General features: G+C 39.1%; 1 long non-coding RNA gene across 1 annotated transcript in view; it reads right to left on the minus strand.

Annotated features, from left to right (window-relative positions):
- Positions 1 to 7,177, minus strand: part of LOC117937912 — a 15,904-nt gene extending 8,727 nt beyond the window's left edge. The window contains exon 1 of the long non-coding RNA XR_004655280.1: positions 7,165 to 7,177. This is a non-coding gene — a long non-coding RNA (uncharacterized LOC117937912). The remainder of the gene's footprint in view (positions 1 to 7,164) is intronic.
- Between the last annotated feature and the right edge of the window lie 1,373 nt (positions 7,178 to 8,550).

The raw sequence follows: 8,550 nt of genomic DNA on the forward strand, positions 1-8,550 counted from the left end.
TTTTTTTTTTTTAATGGCATTTGTTCTATCATATGGGAAAAGTAACTACATGTACATACTCTGAATTGTTTTTGGTAATTGTGAATCATTTTTTAATCAAAAATCAATTTGAATCGAATCTTGACATTTTCTGAATGGTGCACCCCTAGCTGTTCTGTCTCCGGTCAGCTATGGAGACACAGTTGACCTTCCACTCTGAGACAGTTTATGAAGTTATGTTGGACACTGAGCTAAATGAGTCCTGGGGTACCACTGTCTCAACCTACATAGAGTGGGTTTGTAGCAAAAAAATTCCACCACATTTACCGTTGACACCTGCCAGATTCCAAGAGAGACCAGGCAAGTATGTATTATATTTTACCCAATTATCTTCTCAGGAACTAAAAAAACATTTAAAGTTTAAGAAAGCCTACTCCACTTATTCCCAACTGTTCTCCTACCCCCTCCCTTTTCTCTTTCGCTCCTCCATTCTTGCTGCTATTCTTAGGTACACTCAGCTTCTGCGGGGCCCGTCTTTGCTGTGTCCAGCAGAATATCCTCTCATGCTGTGTTTCCACAGCCGGTCCTTTCTCCTAGTTTTCACAGCTGTCAACAGATTATTAGGGCAGTGGCAAAGGCCCTATTGAAACTGAAGGAATTATTTCTTCTTTGTCTGTTCCTGTTCATATGTTAGTGTAAAGTGTTCTAGCCGGAACTTCATGTGACCAGGTTTTTTGTATAAGTTTTGTGACTTTATTCAATAATTCACCAGCGTTGTGTCTAAGGTTGTTACACTGAAGCTATCTTTCTGTAGCTAATTGTTTATGTAATTAAATAGCCCAGCCCAAACTCTAAGTGTGAGTTTCAGGGTAAAGTTTGGAGACGGCTCGTATGTTGTGTACGCGAGCACGCCAAAATCAATTCAATTACATTCAATACAATTTTATTTATATAGTGCAAAATCACAACAACAGTTATCTCATTGCGCTTTTCATAAAAGAGCAGGTCTAGACGGTACTCTGTGATGTTATTTAAAGAAACCCAACAAATCAGTAGACGCAAACAGTGAGAAAACCGCAGAGCAGCAGACTGGGAGAGAAGGAGTGGTGGGATCCGGGGTCAGACTCATGTGCAGCTGGGGGGAAGCAGGAGCAAGAGGCAATGGAGGAGGTGGATGGGACGGAGGAGGTGGATGGGAGGGAGGAGCTAGCGGCTGGTGAGGAAGTCGAGAGTGCAGATGCAACTGGGGAGGCCCCAAAAAAAGGGCCAGGCTCACCGAAAGGTGGGCAGCAAGCGATGAACAAATCGGTGAAGCTGGATGGGGGTATTGTGGAAGGGGGAGGGGGCAGAGAAAATTTCAGAGAAGGAAGTATTAACATTTGAGTCTTAGTTTGAAGAGCAGGAGCATGAGGAAGCGGAGGAAGTGTTTACAGTGGACCAGCTCAGCCATTTCCTGAACAAAACAAAGAATAGGAAGAATTTACCACTTTGCACGTTTCCACTAAATTGGATGACATAGATTTATTGACTCCCAAGATGAAAGACAGGTTAAGAAAAGGTGCCAAGTCTGTGAGAAAGTGCAGGAAATTTCATAAAGTTCAGAATAGATAGCTCGCATAATACAAACATGCTGGTGGTTTTCCTCCTTCGGTTTATATACTTGTTTTTCTCTTTCCTTTATCTTACGCAGGTCCTACTGATAGGTACTCTTAATATCAAAGATGCCAGCTACCAGGAGAAAAGAGGTGTGTTGGCTGAGTTTGTCTTATTGACTACTAAGATACTTTTATTTTCACTAAGTACTGTATGTATACTCTTAATTGTCTTTAGTCATTTCAGAATGTTCACTAGATCAAATGAACAATCTCACATTATTCCTGTAGTCTACTCAAATCTCTTCACTGGCTCTTTTTTGCATATAGGATTCATTATATTCTCACTCTTACATACACAACCTTGCATGGTCTGGCTCTTGCATATGACCCTAGCCTGGCCCTGGCCTGAGAGGTCAGGCCCGAGCCTGACCCTTGACCTACAGCTTATCAGACTGTAGCCCATGTTTTTTTCTCCGCCCGTGACACAGACTAGTTCGTTTTTGTTTATTATGGCAAAGTACTTATATCTTGTTTTATTTCTTCATTAAGTTCATTTAGAAAAATGTTTGACATATTTTTTAGTTTGTTAAAATAATGTATTTGTTTTTTTTTTAAAGCAGCGGCCGACAGCAGGTAGTTTCTTTGTTTGATCCATCAAACCTCTTAAATCAACACTTCCAGTAAGATCCATAAATATAAAACACTTTAGGCATATCAAAATGTAAGGTTAAAGTTTAGTAGCTGTAAAAAGTGCAAAAGTTAGACGTTACATGTGTGTTAGCTGTCTTTGTGTCAGTGTGGTCAGTTCTAAAACCTTTCTATCTTTGTTTTTGAATTCATCAACCTCATAGTTTAGTTAGAATTTTTGTTGTGATTTTATGGTTTTGAGTTTGAGTTTCTGTTGGTTTTGAGGTTCTGTTATTGTTTCGTGTTATGATCGTTCTGTTTTCTGTTTTTTGTTTGTTTTTCTGTGTCAGCGTGCTGTGTATTTCCCTGCCTGTTTCCTGATTTTTCCCTCGGTTGCACTTTATTTTGTTACTCAGTTTTTTTTTACTTGCTGTTTTTGGACCCCTACTGTTTTATGGATTTTCGTTTTAAGAGAGACTCAAGCTGACAACTTCGCCTGTTATCTCTTCATCTGGGTCCAACCTACTCCACCTTCATAACAACTTTGATGTGAAAATTGGTCTGAAGCCCGGTCCCAAGGTGCATATATAAGTTGGCCCCAGTTGGGCATGGACTAAAATGCAGGACTTTACTCCTGCATATGTACCTGAGCTACTTCCACCATATTCATCAGCTCGCTCGCTTGCTGTCTGTCCTGTTTCCTCCTGCTAGAGTTAACACCAAACAGGCTTAAAAAGGGCAAGTTTTAAACGTGTTTTCAGCCTCTTAGTATGTTCACAATGTCATTACAAGTGCTTACCCATGTGCAGTGATTCCTTCTGAGTGAACACAGTGAATCTGACTGTTATAGATGTGAAAGAAATGCATGAAAATTGTGCTAATTCAGCTGTGTTTAGTTCCTGTGTTGAGATGGCAGTTAGAGAGCTTAGGGACCGTCTACAAAGTACAACACAGAAAAATAATGTGCAGATTATCAATTTAGTGATTAAATAAGGTAGTGTCTCCAAACTTACCTCAAATATAACTTATCTCTTGCTAGTTGTACTCTAGCACTTACTTTTAAAGAATCAGCATATGCTTATTTATGAACATTTTGTATCTCTTTTCTGTGTTGTAGTTTGCAGACGGTCCCAAAGCAATCCTTGCAGTATCAACACAGGAACTAAACACAGCTGAATTAGCACAACTTTCATGCAGTTCTGTCACATCTACATCAGTCAGATTCACTGTGTTCACTCTGAAGGAATCACTGCACATGGGTAGGCACTTGTAATGACATTTGAACACGTCAAGAGGCTAAAAACACGTTTAAAACTTGCCCCTCTGAAGCCTATTGGGTGCTAATTCTAGCAGGAGGATAACACGGTGTAGGCAGCATCGATTGGTTTTGTTTTTCTCTATATTGACAGAACTCCAAATTTACAAATAACAGAGCTACATGTTGGAATTGAACAGAGTTCTCCTTTAAGACCCGTGGTGATCAAGCTTTTGAGTCAGTTTCACATAAGTTATGGAATGCTCTGCATCCATCCTTACGATCTGCTGTTTCTGTGGCTTTGAATTATTTTTATGTATTAACCCTCTGGAACCGGGACACTCGCCCACAAGTGAAAAAGGCACTTCTTATTCATATTTGAATCATTTTATAACCATAAAAGATATTAACATACCCTTTTTTGGGCTAAAAGCTAACCAGTTAGCCTTTACAGCGATGCTTTTGGTGCCGTTCTAGCCTTTACAGGTGATTTTCTATCCCTCCTGGAACTTGTGCCATGTTTCGGAGTTGTTGAGCAATAAATCCATACTCTTACATCCAAGATTGATCCACTTTATGTCCATAATTTATAAATTCTTCGGCCGTTTTTTCCGCTAGCTCGATGCTAACCGCCATTTTAGATATCCCATGATGCACTGGGCCTTTGTTATTGTGCTACAACCAATGACAGGCTGGTCCGTCGTTCAAGTGGGTGTGCGATATGGTGCATGAAGCGCAGCTCATAAAATGGGAGAGATACAGACGGGGGGACACAGCCTTTTGGAGAAGATACGGAGAAACACGTAGAAAAATGGCATCTCAGCAAACTTTGAATGTAAATGAGGCATACAACTTTTAGCTGCAGGTGGATGGGCAGGGCTTTTTTTTAGCTGTGTTGGTTACGGTACTGTAGCATCTCAGCCATTGTTTTCTTATGCTGTGTGAGAAATAAAATACAAAAACATTCATTGGTCTGATGTGTATGATCTAATACTTTGCTTTATTTATTTGTTTTACAGTGGTGATTACGAAGAAGTCACCACCACACCGGCCCAAGCAAGACAAGAATTTTTGGGATTTTGCTACAACCAACAGTTACTTGCTCCACAAGGAGGTTTGCACAGAGAAGAAGCAACAGCCAATGCCCCACAGGACAGCCCATCTCTGTGGTGTCACAGTTGATGTACCCCCCACTCAGGAACAGAGTGACGGTGTACCTGTGCCAACATCTGAACAAACTGAAGCAAGCAAGAAGGCCTCATATGGTCGAAGGCCATGTGCACACTGCAGGCAGATGAGGCAGGTCAGACATGTCACCCCCTGGAAATGCAAGGCATGTGATGTGGCCCTCTGTGTTATTGCAGACAGGAACTGTTTTGGGGCTTGGCATCAGTAGATGGCATGAGGGCAAAAACGCCTGGACTTTTTTTGCAAAAATGTAAATAGTTGTAGTTCTATAGAAATTATAATGTCAATTTCTGTGCTCCAATGATCCAAAGACATGAACCAACTCTTTTACAAAAGAAAATTGCTTAGCTATCATATTTTTGTGTGTGATTACAATAAATCTCTGAAGGATTCAATTTCCGTTTCATTTTTTTAGTTGTATTTATGGTCCTATAACTTTTTTTACATTCAGGTGGCATCAATGCAACACAAATATTCTGACAGTCTAATTTGTCTTGAAAAAGATGTTTTTAAATTGACTGTGCAAAACAGGGTTGATGTTTTACAAGCTTTTTTATAAAATAAAACCAGACGGACCAGAAGGGGTCAAAAACCCTTCAGGGCTCAGAGGGTGAAGGCAAGAATTAAGACACACCTTCTAATCGTAATTTCCCCATGTGGGATCAATAAACAGATTAAAATTAAAATTAAAATTAAAATGACACAGGGTTTTTACAGGTTTAACCCTGTCAAATTTACCATTAGACCATACTGAATGAAATTGAAGACCTTAAGTATATCAAAATCAAAAACAAAGTCAGATGTCAGAGTCTGGAAACATTGTCTGAAACATTTCCTCAGTGGCGTTACTGGTGTCTAGACGGCTGCAGTATAAGTTGCATGTTGGTCTTGTTAGTAGTCGTAATACAACAAATTATATTTGGACTAGCGACAAAAAAAACTACAACACCACAGAATAGAAAAACAACAACATACTACAGTTTTAATGAGCAATATAGGTAGGGTTAATTATACATAGGAAAATTAAGACCTTTTTAAAATGATTTAAGACGTAGAACACAATACTTTAGCAAATTCAAGACTTTTTAAGAACTACACATTTGATTTTTAAGAGGCCGCGGAAACCCTGTAATAGTTGTGCATTTTGGGTCAGAAAACAACAATAGTAAAAAAAGAATTTGGCATTGAAATGTGTAACATTTCCAGTAAAAATTCCACCGCAAAATATCTACCGTCTTTTGCCAAAGACAGAGGTTATGTGATAATATGAGTTCCGTGGAAATTGGCATCCCTGTGATATGGGGTCTTATTTTCTATGGTGTTTTTTTTCTGTTTTCTCCACGGAGGCTGCATTGGCAATTTCAGATAATGGTTTTGAAAGCATTGTGGGTGCAAAGTCAGGCTACACAGCATGGAAACCCATTTGCAGAAGAGCAAGCTCAAATCCATCAGAAGATCAAAATCTCAAAAGATGAGATGGATGACATGCATGACAGCATGTGGTAGGAAACTATCTCTTAACAGACTTAATGGATAATGTCAGTACATTTGAGTAAAAGAAAAAAACTTTGCTTATCTTGATTGAATGCACAGTACAAAAGACAGGCATGTGGGGGGGGGGGGGGATTTCTAAAACCTGAGGTCCCTTGGTAATAACACTAGTCGCATGCAAATATAGCATTGTCTTGTTTTCATCTCAATGCATGTGATGGTAGTTGTTTAAGATATCATAAATAAGCTACTACATTATTTTTAAAGAATGAATTTATTATTGTTTTTAATTCATTGTTTGTCTGTATATGATGTTGTAGACTCCTGTCCTTGCCCTCTGTTGCTTGTCATTTTAAGTGAGGTTTTATGTTATGATTACGCTGTAATCAGGCTGGCGGGGAATTCATTACGGGCTATTGAGTAAACAATGGTTACTTCAGAAGCCAATTAACTAAAGCAAACATGCTGCGTTAGTTACCAAGACCACGCTGTCTGCGCTGGCAAGTCCACAGTGTGAGAAATAATATCTGCTCCACAGGGAGGATGCTAAAAAGAGCAATGTCTGACAAGCACTCCATGTCCCAGCACCAATCACATGGGTTGACTTCCCTTTGATGTGTATGCTGCTGGAGTGCAATGCTTCAATGTAGGGAGAGAGAGCAGGGGAGGGAGGGAGCTAAGATTGAGCTCATTTGGCAATCATTTCATTTACTCATAAACAGAAGGCGTTTTTTTTAGACTTTGGAACTTCTGATGTGATTCTCACAGGTTTTTATTTGAAAAAAGATTTACTTTACTTTTAGAATGTGCTGTGCAGCCAAAGTAAACAAGACATTTGCAAAGGTTATGTTTTTGTACTGTTTGCTGCTGTTGCTCTTGTACACAAGGTTGTTTTATGCTTTTATCTACCGTATGTGTAAAGAAGAGAGACCAGATCATGATCAAGACCTTGCTCGAGTGTATCAAAAAACAATAAATAAAATATGAAACAAGCAATCCATAGGCACTAGGGGGGTATGACAAGATAACCAGCTCATGAGACAAGACATGAAATTGGGTTCACGAGATCGAGAGGAGATATTAACGCTATTTTGAAGGAAAACTTCAATGAAGAAATAAGACTGGAAAAATAGTCCTGTATTCAATCAAAAGTCAAAATAGAAAACCGGGCACTGACAACCGAGCAGGCTATGCCATGAACTCAAATGAGTGGCTTCTCTCCTGTATAACAGTTCCACTGTTAATTATTCCATATGTATAGGGGTGAGAGAGTCTATTCACTCAGAGAGCCAAGGTTACAACGTAACTAAGCGTTTTCTGGCAGTAGTTGAGACCAAATGTTTTTGTATTTGAATTTGTCATTGTACGGTAGACAGATATTAAAATTGCGTTTTTAAACTATTTTTTCACATCGATTCCACCTTAAAGCACACATAAAAACACTCATTAGATGGTTATTGTGAAGACAGATCTTTTCTCCTCTGCATTTTATTAATTGCAGCACTAAACAAGGAAATAGGCTAGAGAAGAGAGAGAGAGAGAGAGAGAGAGAGAGAGAGAGAGAGAGAGAGAAAAAAAGAGAGAGAGAGAGAGAGAGAGTTGGTACTCTCTAACATTCAAACAATGTTTTTTTTTTGGCAGCTTTTTTCTTTTTTTAAATCAGAGTCAACTTTGGAAAACGGCCGGGGGATTTTTTTGGCCAACTTCGAGGCTGCTCTTCTGCACTTATGTACAGATATCGCAAGACACTTTTTTACCTTACTGTGAAATCTGGTCATGTTTAATCTCGCGAGATGGACGAGATCTCGTCACACCTCCAATAGGCACTACTCAAATAGATCTGAAAGATCCACATTCCCATAGGTGTATGTGTTTCATAAGAAATGTCTTGATAAAATAATCAAAAGGCACTGCAGAGGTGAATTTTGTGTGGGTATTTTCTTTTGTTTTCTATAAGAATACAAATACAAATAGAATACAAATACTAAAGAGCTGAAATCAACTTCCACCATTTAACCATCTTTATTCAACATTTCTTTCCCATGTTTTACGTCCACCTAGTCTTGCATAGCCAGTCTTCTCTCCACAACACTGTGGCAGCGCTGGAGTAGGGTCTGGCTTATCATTTTGGCATAAGGGAAAAAACGCTGTGGATTGTTGTTGTATTTCTTTTAACTAAACATCAATCATCCTAACGGAGATAACAGAAGGGGCTTGGCATCTAGTTTTTTTTCTAGCACTGTACATCCAGAATACAAGACATTAACACAGCCAGTGACAGCCAATAACACTGACAAAAAATTGAAAATATTCAAGTCATTGGTTGCATATGAAGCAGGAAGTTGTACATGCAATCACAGTAATGATGTTAACAATAAAACAATTCCTAGGGAATTTAGTAATATTCCTGCAGTG

Source organism: Etheostoma cragini, chromosome 22 (assembly GCF_013103735.1).
Source record: "Etheostoma cragini isolate CJK2018 chromosome 22, CSU_Ecrag_1.0, whole genome shotgun sequence".
Taxonomy (NCBI): domain Eukaryota; kingdom Metazoa; phylum Chordata; class Actinopteri; order Perciformes; family Percidae; genus Etheostoma; species Etheostoma cragini.